Source organism: Typopeltis vanoorti, chromosome 10 (assembly GCF_054136105.1).
Source record: "Typopeltis vanoorti isolate ZY-2024b chromosome 10, IOZ_Tvanoo_1.0, whole genome shotgun sequence".
Lineage (NCBI taxonomy): Eukaryota > Metazoa > Arthropoda > Arachnida > Uropygi > Thelyphonidae > Typopeltis > Typopeltis vanoorti.
Genome location: NC_143558.1, coordinates 37,024,101 through 37,040,154, shown reverse-complemented (window position 1 = coordinate 37,040,154; position 16,054 = coordinate 37,024,101). Strand labels below are relative to the sequence as shown.

Sequence of the window (16,054 nt, the reverse complement as noted above, 5' to 3'; positions counted from 1 at the left end):
TTTCAAATCGTGTATTACTTCGCCCAATATGTTTAGTGATAAAACATTGATAATCATTGCTTCTGATTTGTTACGTGCTGATGAAATTTTGGTTCATAAATTTTATTTTTCAATGTCTACCAGCAATCATTTGTGCGAAAACTTTGGCCGTGACGCACAGTACGATAAGTAATAAGAGCTTCACTTGCTGCAAGTTTATCGCTTTCACTATCATCTCTCACCATAAATGAGCTGATGTTGTTAACTGAAGCCAGAGTCTTTTCAGCATTGTTTTGTTTCTGGCTAAGTGGATGTTGTTTGATCTTGCTTCTACCTCCGTGAGCAACGGAAAAATGTACAATACAATGTCGGCATACCACTTTGGTTCCATTGCAACAGAGATTGTTCAATTTAATAATGTTGAATGCTTTGTGGGGATTGTCATTAAAACTGCAGTTTTTCCTCTTTGACATTGCAAAGAGAGACTTAAACTTTAAAAAATATGAAATTAAAACACCGCCATTGAATAACAATGCCAACATACAGGAGAAACAAAAATTAACCCTACAGCAAAACAGACGCCGCTTTCGAAAAGCTCAAGTTGCCGATATGCATTTTTTTATTTTCTCTGAATAAATCACTGCAGATATCGATATTTGGTATCGAACAATGTGAATCCATGGTTATACAAATTACTGGGATCCGTGATATTGATGTACGATTATAGGTTATGAATAATAAGTTATGATTGTCCAATATTGAAATATGTTTATAGCTTTTATTAAAACGGCACACAATTGACATTTTTATTAAAACAACAGGACGGCCAGGAAATATGAAAAAAATGGTACCGTCCCGTTCAACACGGTAGTGTGTATGGTCAGCCTATATAAACAGTATGCTCAATGAAAAATTATATCAAGTCCCAATGATATTTGTTACTCCTCTGTGCTAATTATGATAACGTGACTACATTTTTGGGTTGAAGTAATTCGTATACTGGAATCTTTCTGGATTTTGCAAAGGCATTTGACAGACCACCACATAGTACATTGGTGTGCAAATTACCGCAAACGGATTGGATAATTAGTTGGTTGATAAGATAAGAAATTGGCTTTCTAATAGATGAAAAACGGTGGTGTTCAGAGGCGCCTTGTCTCTAAGGCTGAGAATTACCAGTCAACCTCCAGAAGGTTCTGTTATACGACACACACTTGTTCATTTTGTTTGTTAATGATATTGCGAGTAGTTTGCAAGTGGATCTTCAGCTGTTCGTAGATGATAAAAAGTTGATAAAATTACAAAAATTATTAAGAATGATGCAGATGTACCGATGGTAAAGAGTAGTTTGAAAAGAGTGGCTATGTGGGAAGAAAATGCAGATTTACTATACATTTAATGTAAATGTGAATAAATGGAAGGTTTGCACCATGGATCTCGGAAATGCAATGCTGTGTATCATATTGAAGGCACTCTATTACAGGAGGAGAGGGGGCGAGGGATTTGAGGATATTAGTGAATAGAGAACTGAAGTTTCAAGGATATATTGCAATAGTGATAAAACACCACAAAAAAATGAAAATATAATTCCCACCAGCCATTGAATTATAAACTTTTATTTAATACTGGGTTGAACTTCCTTTATCCCGAAAAACGGCAAATATGCGGTTTCCCATTGAATCCACAAGGTGTTGGATTGAACCTACATCTACAACATAGCAAGTGTTCACCATATAGTCCTTTAACTGGTTCAGATTTTACGCAAGAGGACTTGTTTGCAGATCTATTTTTCTATCATGACCAATATATTCTCAATAGGTTACTAATGTGGGATTTGTAATAGCCAGGGAAGATTGTGAAAGCCACTCTCATCCTAGCTGTGTCATTGTTGCATTATCTTGCGCCATAGATAGTATCATTCTTGTACATGACTCATACTGTACAACTCTGTCTTCACCACCACACCGAACCTCTACTACCAATGTAAAAATGGACCACTTCAGAAATTACCACAAAAATCTCGAAAAATATCTTGAAAATAACTTGTTTTTTTTTTAATGATTGGAAATATTTTTTTATTTTTTTTTAATATTTTTTTTGTTTCTTAATTTTTTTTATTGTTCTTTCAAATATTTACATATGTACAATGATCATGTATTCAGTATATTATTTTACAAGATTCAGCTCTTTGTGCTACATATAATGAGATTTAAATAGTAATACTGATAACAGTTTTTTTTAAAGTTACAATCATAATAACAATTTATAATTATATTGTTCAGAGTTACATAAGTTGTATAATATTACATGTTGTGGTTTACTATTTTTTTTTTCAAGTTTGAAAAGGTGTGATTATATGACAGTATTTACACATATGCAATCTAAATATTATATTTCCTTATTCTCACAAACATACAGTGTAAACTCATGATTTACATTTAAAAGAATTTTTTTTTTACATTGCATACATTTGTTACAGTTATTATATACATTACATACATTACTTATATTTGTTTACATGTGATATTTACATTACATGCATTTGGATGAGAACAAATTTCTTTGCTTTCATCCTCGAAGCTTATACGTTAGCTTATCTGAGGATGACACCAGTTGATTATTATGTCAACTGGTGTCATCCTCAGATAAGGATGAGGATGACACCAGTTGATTATTATGTATTGTTTTTTTTTGCTGTGTTGGGAAGCTATAAAATCTATGATTGAGAAATTCGCGCTCGCGCACTGACATGCACGCACGAACTCACGCACGCACACACACACACACACACACACATACAATTGTGTGTGTGTGTGTGTGTGTGTGTGTGTGTGTGTGTGTGTGTGTGTGTGTGTGTGTGTGTGTGTGTGTGTGTGTGTGTGTGTGTGTGTGTGTGTGTGTGTGTGTGTGTGTGTGTGTGTGTGTGTGTGTGCATATTAGATGGCTACGCCCCTCCCCCCAAAAAAACTGAACCTACGGCGCCCAACACTCCGTTTTCCTGACTGGTACGCCCGTTTCTCTTGAATTCTTACACTCGAATTTTGAAGACTCGACACACAAGGTAGCCACAAAGTTTCTAAACGTTAAAAAAACGTGACAAACAAATGTGACATAAAAGGCTTATATATATATATATATATATGCATCAAGGTTCATTTAGTGTGTGTGTGTGTAGGTTTTTTTTGTGTGTAGATTCTATTGGTGTGTGTAGGTTTTCTGTACATCGAAAGTTTAAGTTTTTGAGAAGAACTGGTTTGTTTGACGTCCTGGAAAAGCAGAGCACCATTAGCATCAATTAGTTTCATTCCTGGCTGAATTTGAAACTAATGGGTCCCTGCTTTTCCAGTACGTGAAACTGGCCAGTTCTTCTTAAAAACGTAAAATTTCGATGTACAGAAAACCTACACATACACCAATAGATATCTGCATAGTCAATACCATCATTTTCCTCCTCAGAAACGTGAAATTATTTCTATTTTCGCACATAGAGCTCGCTCTCTTCTTGACGACCAAGATGAACTTCGTAGAGAAATCAATTTTCTTAGATATACTTTCAGACTGAATGGTTATTCTCAAACAATTACTAAAAAATACGTTTTCAATCTCCTAGTCGCAATACTGAAGAAAGAATAATGTTAAAGAGAATACACCTATACCATACATAAGCTCAGTCTCTCAAAATTGAGTCAAGGTTCTCAAAAATATAACATTAGAAATTTATTTACTCCGCTTCCTAAGATCCGCTCTTTAGTTAGCCGTCCAAATCCTAGTCATCACAATCTAAAATATCCCGGTGTGAACAAGATATGGTGAGTCTGCGGCATTCCTCACTTTGGCCAGTCGAATAAATCTATTGAATTGCGTATGGAGGAGCACAGGAGGGACGTCGCTTACAAGAGAACACGAGAAAGTGCTTTATCCAGACATGTCCTTTTTTCGGCCGATTCTGATGATGAAAACCATAATCATACAATCCTTTGGGAAAGACCTAACAACATCTTCTATTGCCATGAAGAATTGGAGAGAAAAAATGTAGAATCTAGAGAAATCATCCTCAACCCTGTACATTTAAATAATAATTTAAGCTACAACCTCTCAGACTGTCATTCTGCTGTGATCAAATACTGGCGTTCACGAGATGCTATACGCACGCACTCACCCAACAATGTGGCCAACGAAGGAACAGCTTTGAATACGTGAACTACAACGTTTTCACGTTAAACATGTATAGTGACTTTCCTGTGCTGGTCACAATTTTTATCTTCAATGTTTAATGTTTTTGTTTTTTATAAAATCACCTGAAGAAGGCTGTAAAAAGCCGAAACTAGTCGTGTGATACTATTAAACTTTTTTCTTTTCTCTCGGTTTATACCATTCAATTCTTTTAAATAAATAAATAAATAAATAAATAAATAAATATATATATATATATATATATATATATATACACACACACACGAGACAGAAAAATCAATTCAGCAATGTATTTAACAGCTCATCCATCCGTGATATTGTGTTAAAAGGAACTGAGGCCTCAGCTTCGTCATCAAATGTACTCTTTTCAGCTGACCCACGAGACGCTTTTCAAGATAAGAGTATACACAATGGGATGTATTTTATTGAAAAATATAATAATGTTCAAAAGGTTTACATTCAATATATATATTTTCTAAAACACCAAAAACATAAATTGAAAAAGCAAAAAGATTAGGAACAGTAAAATATTTATTTGTAAATCAAATCTACAAAACGAAATGGTTTTTGTTTCTATTTTTTTAACATTCACTGCTGTGTTTTCTAAGTTTTTTTCTTGCAGAAAGAAGCAGTCAAGTCAATGAAATTTTTCCACTGTTTTACGCATATTTATACTGTAATATTTACCTGTAATATACAAACGGTTATTTCATAATATTACAATAGCGAACAAATTAATCAGAACATTCCCAATTTTAAAGAAGAAATTTAATTTCGTAAGAAAATCATCATCATCATCATCATCATCATACGTATCAAGGATTTAGGCCTAGTATGGCCTGTTCCGGCTTTAGAAATCATCGTTGAATCGTTTCAGAGGACGTCCTGGTTTTCTTTTTCCTCATAGCTCTCTAAGAGGACCTTGTAACCCCTAGAGAGCGCGTCCCCTGGGTGACGGATAGGCGAGCTCACCATGTGTTTGTGTGTACATGCGCGTGCGTGTGTGTGTGTATATATATATATATATATGGTGGGGTGGTCCGAATATACTGAATAAGGATTCGTGGACCAACAGGGACATAAGGGGCAATCATCTTGATTGTAAGGGAAACGGCACTCCCATGGACCCCTAGCTGGATCTATCCTCTCCTTCTTCTATTTTGAGGAAGACCCACTTACTTTAATCTTTCCTATAAGGCCTTATCAGCCAACACTTCTTACTTTATGACCCTTGTGCTATTAGAGTACTTGAAGGCCATGGGGTCTTTTCATTTCTGGCCTTACAACTATGTCCTCTCTATATACCTTACTATATTTCTTCTATTATCTAGCCTTTCCCTTCAATATTCCCTATTCCTCCTATGGGTTTAAATTCGGAAGAAGGCGAATTCAGAAGCCTTAAGGTAGCAGCACTACCACTGAACTATTCCATTCTCAGGCTAGTCCCGTGATATGGAGAACATAACCATACTTGTAAGCTGACAGAAAAAGATAATCGGATTGAATCTATGGGAAACGACCCTGGAATGCAAAAGGGAAAACGAAAATGGAAACGACAAAATATAATACACATAGCGAACTGGAATGTAACAGGAATAGCATATAAAGAAATAGAATTAGACCGGTTATTAAATGAAAGAAATTTTAAAATAACAGTAATCACTGAAACAAAAAAGAAATTAAAAGGAACTATGAGAACTGAAAATTTTAATGTGATATACAGTGGAGTCGACAGAGACAAAAGAGCAGAAGCAGGAGTCATGATATGGATTCATAACTCCCTTTCAAAACAGTTAAAACATTATAAATTCTGGAATGAAAGAAAATAAATACAAAAATTAATTTCCAATTTTACCTAATAATTTATGTGTTCCTGTGTTCTATTAAGTTCATTAATTCGCTTTACCAAAGCAGAATATGTTTCTCATTTTTCGTCTCGAAACCATACTTTTATGATGGATTGATTAAGTTATCCTTTGAATCACAAAGTAATCTTCAAATCTCTTTTTCACTATGACCCACAAATTTTCCATTGGGCTAATGTCTGGAGAATTACCGGTCCACTGAAACAATTGAATGTTTTGATTTTTGAGGAACTCTTTCACTTTTTTTGAAGTGTGGAATGGAAGGAGATCCTTTTTGAAGATGAGTTCTTTGTTTTTCTGGTTCAGTGGGACCACTCTTTTCTCCGATAATACTTTTATGTACTGATCACTTTTCATCATACCGTCGACTTGCACGAGTGAACGTGGACTGTCGTGTGTAAAACAGCCCAAGAACCTTTCAGTTGGGTGTTTAGGAGCTTGTTAAAGATGTGCGCGAGAAGTCTTCTCAGCTGCTGATTTGCGAACATGGGATACTCGCTCTACTTGGACAAAGAACTGGCCCTCATCTGAGAAGATGACCTTCTTCCATGTCTCAACAGTCCAATATTTGTGTACTAATGCCGACTGGAGCCTTTTTTCCTGCATAGCGTCAATAGTTGTTTCTTTTTTGGTCTGTGTACAGGCCTCCCTAGTTCCAACAATCTTTGACAGACCGTCATGTCCGAAACATCAATCCCACTAGCTGCCAAGCAGTGGCGGCCCGTATATAAGCACTGAGACATTCCTCCATCTCCAAATAAAAAATAAAAAATTTTAATTTTGTTTATATTTGTAAATAATAACAATGGTTACAACATTTTATAAATGCAATACAAGATGTTAAAGGTTACAGCTTATCTTTCGACGGTGACTGAATAGCTGATAATTGGAACTGTTCGATTAACGCTTTAGATTACGAAACAAATACACTGAGAGCTAAGGCATTATCGATATTATCACGTTGGACCAATTGCAGCCAGAATCGCGGATATTCGTTTGCGCTTGCCACGTTACAACTCATGCCGACACTGCTCGTTTGGGCAGTGTTAAAGTTCTTAGCCTTAAGCAGTGTATCGTGTGCTTGCGCGCGTTATTTCTGTGAGAAACGAAACTTTTATTATTGGTGCGTGTTCGTGGAGAGGGTAAAATATTTTTTGTAAATCTTATTTTATTTTATTAAAATAACATATAATTATTTATTTATTATAGATACAAGGCTGAATTATGATGAGTGGCACTGGTGAAAATATGAAAGTATTATTCAAATTAAGAGGATATTGAATCCAACATTATTTCTTACCCCCAGCGTTGTACCAGATGTTGGCTTATGTTTGAACTCGTCGAACGTGTATAGTTTTCTATATTCGGCATGAAACTCTTAGATTTTCCATAATTGAGTTTCGTATTCGGCAAGTGGGTCTACCTGGTCACTGATGAGGCCTCAAAATAAGGTCGAAATCTGTCTGGGTATTGACCTTCTGCATAAAGTATAACAACACACATCTCCTAGGAGTTGTGTTTTAGATTATGCGAAAATAATAAGGACAGTGATCGGAACGGCATATGAAAAAGTTATGCAAATGAAGTATAGAGAATGGGAAGGAAAGCAGATGCATTAGGAATATAAAACTCGAGCATCTACTCTCATATTCCAAAAATGGAATATGAGAAAACACTCTCACTGCTATCCCAGAAAATCCCAAGGAATTCTTTCATTTTTCAAATTTTATGAATACTATAATATCTTCTTTAAAGTGTAGCCTATTATGACCAAAGAACATGATTTCTTATAAATCAATTCCTTAATTTTTTTTTTTTTTTTGTTAATAATGGGAAGATTTATAGCCATTAGTATTCGGGTGCTCTGGCTTATTTATCTGTTTTGTGAAAACACGAAACTCAAATTTCAGGAGCAAAAAACCTTAATTTTTGATAGGACTAGTTAATTCACCTGCAGCCGATAAGGGTCTTAAAATATGTCCCTCATCTAATAAACAAGATATTAACACAAATGTCTTAATCTAAAGAGATTCCTCATTCTTGACAACACATGGAATTGCCGTTAAAGTTAAGAACACAAAGACACAGAGATGCATATTTCTACAATTTTTTGCAATAAATGAAGCTCTTCAAATTTTTAATTTTTATCTTAATTACACTCTAACTAGCACTTACGATGAGTTAGGCTGTATTCTTTCAGAGTGAGAACTGAGATGAAGATTTGAAAGAGTATGGTGTAAAGTGGAGGGTGAAATACAGAATACTTAGTCAGGTGTTGCTATAGATCACGTAATGAAGATGAAAGATGTGCATGAGATGTTTTTGAAGATTAGGTCTTGTAGTGCAAAGCAGGTAATGTAGAGATGCTGAGACCTCATACTCAGAATAAGAAAGACTGAAATTCTTGAGGGATAATTAACTCAATAAAGATGTGGTTGAGGGAACATTATGATGAACAGTTTTAAATTTGGTCAATGAATCAGAGGATAATATTGTGAAAAAAGATGTCACTTCCAAATCAATCGGAGAGAGAGAGAGAGAGAGAGAGAGAGAGAACAGTTGTGTGGTCCTAACTTATGCAAAGTCATTAAGAATAGTGTGAGTACGCATATCAAAGTTTCTATAAGAAAGGAAGTAATGTAGAATTACAACGCAAGTGATTATAATTGGTTTCTAAACCATACCATTGATAGCACACGAAGAAAAAGACATCAGTCGCATTTGGGAGTTAGTTAACAGATATCTGATAACATAATTAATGTGGGGTTCCAAGGTGGGATTATGATGTTTATAAGCTAAGAGATATGTCAATGTTGAAAATAATTGAAGGAAAAGAAACTAGCAGTGACGGAAGGTAATTAAAAGAATGTGGAATATACTGCAGACTTCCTGCAATGAGTTCCTTGATTTAATGGAGATCCAGTAATCATTAGGGTGATATCTTGAAGAGAGAATAAAACTGCATTCAGATATGATATTTAACTTTTTCAACATTAATTACTCGGTATTTGAAATCCTACTCAAATCTTATCGATCAATCAAATTCAAATCTTAGATGCATCACTTAAAAGAAAAAAAAATAATATTATTAACTTTACTCATGTATGTAAAATAATATATATTTTTCTTCAGATATGCAAATGATGAAGTGTAGCATAAAAATATATATTTAGAAATATAATAATATTATTAACTGAAAAGAAATATGCTTACTTTATCTTTCTTAATAGCACAGGTTTTTGCTTTATTAACAGGGACATCACTTTTCTTACAAATTTTTCGATAACTTCCATGGTTATGTAGTACATCATTCCAGCGACCTCCTGTAATAATATATATGTATTAAATGCGCTGTATTTTTCAATGAAACATTAATTAAAATAAATCATTTTTCATATAATCCTTAGATATATATACTTCATATTAACTTCCTCGTCATTTACACCAATTACACTCTTCTTTGAACGTTCAATTTTCCCACACAAGATGCCGAGAGAGCTGAAATCACTGAATAGCACATAACAACACCAACAACGAGAGCAGTTGGTGAGGGGAAAGGCATACTGTAATTTTTTTCAGATTTTACAAAAGCATTTGAAGTAGGATGAAAATGATATGTTGATATTTAAGGTAAAACATATGGCTTTAGATGTTGAGTTAGGGAGTCGATGATTGGCTACTGATAGATATGAGACATTTATATACAAGGGAGCAGTAGGAAAGGAGCATAAATATGCAAGTCGGAGTTCTCAGTACTAGCACCTTACATACATGAGAACCTGTATACCAACGAATTTGCAAATTATGTACAGTGGATTGCAGAGGGATATTCAATTGTTAAAATGATATAAATTTGAGAAGAGTTATTAGTGATAGTGCAGAAATGAGAACTTATCAGAAGGATTTTCATAAGGACCCCCGAGACGGTTCTTTGACTCCATGGGGTAATAATAATGAGTGATTATGCATACAAATTTCTGCACTTGCTTATAAGAATTACTTGTAGATGAGTGAGGCAAGTTAATCCCACCTGATTCGAAACTTGGGTTAGCTTTTATGAAGAGGGTGGGATTTAGCCTTCACTATTTGTGTTGTTGCTACTGTTTATGTATGTATGGGATGTAGGCACTGGATGTTAGTGATTTGTGATGTGTATGTTAGTGTTAAGGGTGTCTTAACTTTGTTGGTATATTTTTTTCCAGAGTTAGTGTTTTAATGTTCTGTAGTTATCTACGTGTTTTAAATTTCCTGTTAGGTGATTGAGTTGCGTGGGTATCTGATGTGATCTCAGAAAAGAACCGTATGAGTTGTTGAAGCGTGTGGGGATATAGAGAGTTGTTTTAGGTGGTGTTATACGATATGTGTCTCTGTTGTTTCGATAGGTAATGTTGAAGTTATTCCTTCTTAATATCATGTAGTTCTTCAGGTCTTCAATGCTCAGAATTCTGTGTATCGCCATGTGCTTGTCGGATATTAGTTGTTGCGTGTAAGGTGTCCAGATTACTGTTGACACAATTTTCCTGTGTAGTGTTTGTAATTTTGTTAGGTGGCTGTTTGATGTATTTTCATACACTGTCATTCCGTATCTGAGTAGGGATTCGCTGATACCGTGATATAGGAGTTTTTTATTTTGGGTGGAATAATGTCATTAACTTGGAGGCCGAGATATTTTGCGTGTGTTACAGGTTTGACTTCAGAATATTCGCAGGTATTTTTGTTATTAGTGCATCGGTATGCATCCAACTTCAAATTCGTTTGTAAAATCTCAAAAAAATTACAGTATGCCTTTCCCCTCACCAACCGCTCCCTTTCTTGGTGTTGTTATGTGCTATTCAGTCATTTCAGCTCTTACTCGCCCTCTTGTGTGTGAAAATTGAACGTTCAAAGAAGAATGTAATTGGTGTAAATGTCGAGGAAGTTAATAAGAAATATATATATCTAATGATTATAGGAAAAGTGATTTATATTTAATTAAAGTTTCATTGAAAAATACAGTGTTTTTAATACATATATATTATTACAGGAGGTAGCTGGAACGAAGTACTACATAACCATGGAAGTTATCGAAACAATTTGTAAGAAAAGTGATGTCCCTGTTAATAAAGCAAAAACCTGTGCTATTAAGAAAGATAAAGTAAGCATATTTCTTTCCAGTTAATAATATTATTATATTTCTAAATATATATTTTGATGCTACACTTCATCATTTGCATATCTGAAGAAAAATATATATTATTTTACATACATGAGTAAAGTTAATAATATTTTTTTTTTCTTTTAAGTGATGCATCTAAGATTTGAATTTGATTGATCGATAAGATTTGAGTAGCATTTGAAATACGGAGTAATTAATGTTGAAAAAGTTAAATATCATATATGAATGCAGTTTTATTCTCTCTTCAAGATATCACCCTAATGATTACTGGATCTCAATTAAATCAAGAAACTCATTGCAGGAAGTCTGCAGTGTATTCCACAGTCTTTTAATTACCTTCCGTCACTGCTAGTTTCTTTTCCTTCAATTGTTTTCAACATTGACATATCTCTTAGCTTATAAACATCATAATCCCACCTTGGAACCCCGCATTAATTATGTTCTCAGATATCTGTTAACTAACTCCCAAATGCGACTGATGTCTTTTTCTTCGTGTGCTATCAATGGTATGGTTTCTAAACCAATTATAATCACTTGCCTTGTAATTCTACATTACTTCCATTCTTATGGAAACTTACATATGCGTACTCACACTATTCTTAATGACTGTGCATAAGTTAGGACCACACAATTGCTCTCTCTCTCTCTCTCTCTCTCTCTCTCTCTGTCCGATTGATTTGCAAGTGACATCTTTTTTCACAATATTATCCTCTGATTCATTGACCAAATTTTAAACTGTTCATCATGATGTTCTCTCAACCACATCTTTATTGAGTTAATTATCCCTCAAGAATTTCAGTCTTTCTTATTCTGAGAATGAGGTCTCAGCATCTCTACATTACATGCTTTGCCCTACCAGACCTAATCTTCCAAAACATCTCATGCTCATCTTTCAACTTCATTTCGTGATCTATAGCAACACCTGACTAAGTATTCTGTATTTCACCTTCTACTTTACACCATACTCTTTCAAATCTTAATCACCATTTTCATCTCAGTTCTTCACTCTGAAAGAATACAGCCCAACTAATCGTAAGTGTTAGTTAGAGTGTAATTAAGATAAAAATTAAAAATTTGAAGAGTTTCATTCATTGCAAAAAATTGTAGAAATATGCATCTCTGTGTCTGTGTGTTTTTTAACTTTAACGGCAATTCCATGTGTTGTCAGGAATGAGGAATCTCTTTAGATTAAGACATTTGTGTTAATATCTTGTTTATTACATGAGGGACATATTTTAAGACCCTCATCGGCTGCAAGTGAATTAGCTAGTCCTATAAAAATTAAGGTTTTTGACACCTGAAATTTGAGTTTCGTGTTTTCACAAAACAGATAAATAAGCCAGAACACCCGAATACTTATGGCTATAAATCTTCCCATTATTAACAAAAAAAAAAATTAAAGAATTTGTTTATAAGAAATCATGTTCTTTGGTCATAATAGGCTACACTTTAAAGAAGATATTATAGTATTCATAAAATTTAAAAAATGAAAGAATTCCTTGGGATTTTCTGGGATAGCAGTAATAGTATCTTCTCATATTCCATTTTTGGAGTATGGGAGTAGATGCTCGAGTTTTATATTCCTCATGCATCTACTTTCCTTAACATTCTTTATAATTTAAACATAAGCCAACACCTGGTAAGAAATAATGATGGATTCAATATCCTCTTAATTTGAATAATTCTTTCATATTTTCACCAGTGCCACTCATCATAATTCAGCCTTGTATCTATAATAAATAAATAATTATATGTTAATTTAATAAAATAAAATAAGATTTACAAAAAATAGTTCACCCTCACCACGAACACGCACTAATAATAAAAGTTTCGTTTCTCACAGAAATAACGCGCGCAAGCACACGATGCACTGCTTAAGGCTAAGAGATTTAACACTGCCGCCCAAACGAGCAGTGTCGGCATGACTTGTAACGTAGCAAGCGCAAACGCATATCCGCGAATCTGGCTGCAATTGGTCGAACGTCATAATATCGACACTGCCTTAGCTCGCAGTGTATTTGTTTCGTAATCTAAAGCGTTAATCGAACAATTCCAATTATCAGCTATTCAATCACCGTCGAAAGATAATCTGTAACCTTCAAAATCTTGTATTGCATTTATATAATGTTGTCAGAATTGTTATTATTTACAAATACAAACAAAATTAAAATTTTTTATTTTTTCTTTGGAGATGGAGTAGTGTCTCAGTGCTTATGTACGGGCCGCCACTGCTTGGCAGCTAGTGGGATTGATGTTTCGGACATGACGGTCTGTCAAAGATTGTTTAAAACAGGGAGGCCTGTACATGACCAAAAAAGAAACAACTATTGACGCTATGCAGGAAAAAAAGGCTCCAGTCTGCATTAGTACACAAATATTGGACTGTTGAGACATGGAAGAAGGTCATCTTCTCAGATGAGGGCCAGTTCTTTGTCCAAGTAGAGCGAGTATCCCATGTTCGCAAATCAGCAGCTGAGAAGACCTCTCGCCCACACCTTTAACAAGCTCCTAAACACCCAACTGAAAGGTTCTTGGGCTGTTTTACACACGACAGTCCACGTTCACTCCTGCATGTCGACGGTATGATGAAAAGTGCTCCGTAGATAAAAGTATTATCGGAGAAAAGAGTTGTCCCACTGATCCAGAAAAACAAAGAACTCATCTTCAAAAAGGATCTCGTTCCATGCCACACTTCAAAAAAAGTGAAAGAGTTCCTCAAAAATCACAACATTCAATTGTTTCAGTGGACCGGTAATTCTCCACACATTAGCCCAATAGAAAATTTGTGGGTCATAGTGAAAAAGAGACTTGAAGATTAATTTGTGGTTCAAAGGATAACTTAATCAATCCATCATAAAAGTATGGTTTCGAGACGAAAAATGAAAAAAATATTCTGCTTTGGTAAAGCGAATTAATGAACTTAATAGAACACAGGAACACATAAATTATTAGGTAAAATTGGAAATTTATTTTTGTATTTATTTTCTTACGAAATTAAATTTTTTCTTTAAAATTGAGAATGATCTGATTAATTTGTTCGCTACTGTAATATTATGAAATAACCGTTTGTTTATTACAGGGCTAGAGCAAAGAAATATGTGAAGTCACAGTATGGGTAAAAGAGTGAGAATATTTCATGGAGTTGGCTCTTTCTTTCTGCAAGAAGAAAACTTAGAAAACACAGCAGTGAATGTTAAAAAAATTGAAACAAAAAACCATTTCGTTTTGTAGATTTGATTTACAACTAAATATTTTACTGTTCGTAACCTTTTTGTTTTTCAATTTGTTTTTGGTGTTTGAGAAAATATATATATTGAATGTAAAACTTTTGAACAATATTATTCAATAAAATACATCCCATTGTGTATACTCTTATCTTGAAAAGCGTTTCGTGGGTCAGCTGAAAAGATTTCATTTGATGACGAAGCTGAGGCCTCACTTCATTTTAATACAATATCACGGACGGATGTGCTCTTCAATGCATTGCTGAATTGATTTCTCTGTCTCGTGTGTATATATATTTATTTATTTATTTAAAAGAATTCAGTGGTATAAACCGAGAGAAAAGAAAAAAGGTTTAATAGTATCACACGACTAATTTCGGCTTTTTACAGCCTTCTTCAGGTGATTTTAAAAAACACAAAAACATTAAACATTGAAGATAAAAATTGTGACCAGCATAGGAAAATCACTATATATGTTTAACGTGAAATTTGTCATGGCAATGTAAAATGTTGTTAGATCTTTCCCAAAGGATTGTATGACTATGGTTTTCATCATCAGAATCTGCCGAAAAAAGGACATGGCTGGATAAATCATTTGCACGTGTTCTCTTATAAGCGATGTCCCTCCTGTGCTCCTCCATACGCAATTCAATAGATTTATTCGTCTGACCAAAGTGAGGAATGTTGCAGACTCACCATATCTTGTACACACCGGGATATTTTAGATTGGGATTACTAGGATTTGGACGGCTAACTAGAGAGCGGATCTTAGGAAACGGAATAAATAAAGTTCTAATGTTATATTTTTGAAAATCTTGACTAATTTTTGAGAGAATGAGCTTATGTATGGTATAGGTGTATTCTCTTTAACATTATTCTTTCTTCAGTAATGCGACTAGGAGATTGAAAACGTATTTTTCAGTAATTGTTTGAGAATAACCATTCAGTCTGATAGTAGATCTAAGAAAATTGATTTGTTTACGAAGTTCATCTGGGTCGTCAGGAAGAGAGCGAGCTCTGTGTCCCAAAATAGAAATAATTTCACGTTTCTGAGGAGGGGAAATGATGGTATTGACTATGGAGATATCTATCGGTGTATGTATAGGTTTTCTGTACATCGAAATTTTACGTTTTTAAGAAGAACTGGCCAGTTTCACATACTGGAAAGGCCGTGAAATTGGCCAGTTTCACGAAAGGCCGTGAACCTTTCGTGCAAATGATTCACTTACTGGAAAGGGACCCATCGGTTTCAAATTCAGCCAGGAATGAAACTAATTGAAACTAATGGTGCTGTGCCTTTGCAGGACGTCAAACTAACCAGTTCTCAAAAACGTAAACTTTCGATGTACAGAAAACCTACACACATCAATAGAATCTACACACACTAAATGAATCTTGATGCATATATATATATATATATATATATATATATATATATATAAGCCTTTTATGTCACATTAGTTTGTCACGTTTTTTTAACGTTTAGAAACTTTGTGGCTACCTTGTGTGTCGATTCTTCAAAATTCGAATCGCCAGATTTCAAGAGAAACCGGCCTACCAGTCAGTAAAACGGAGTGTTGGGCGCCGTGGGTTCGAGTAGGAGGGGGCGAATCCCCCTAATATGCACACACACACAC

General features: G+C 34.5%; 1 long non-coding RNA gene across 1 annotated transcript; it reads left to right on the top strand.

Moving 5' to 3' along the window:
* The first annotated feature begins 11,054 nt into the window (after nt 1–11,054).
* On the top strand, nt 11,055–14,560 carry LOC150102343 (uncharacterized). Its single transcript, XR_016548912.1, has 2 exons — nt 11,055–11,172; nt 14,273–14,560. It is a non-coding gene; the product is annotated as an uncharacterized LOC150102343 (long non-coding RNA).
* Nucleotides 14,561–16,054: the final 1,494 nt, after the last annotated feature.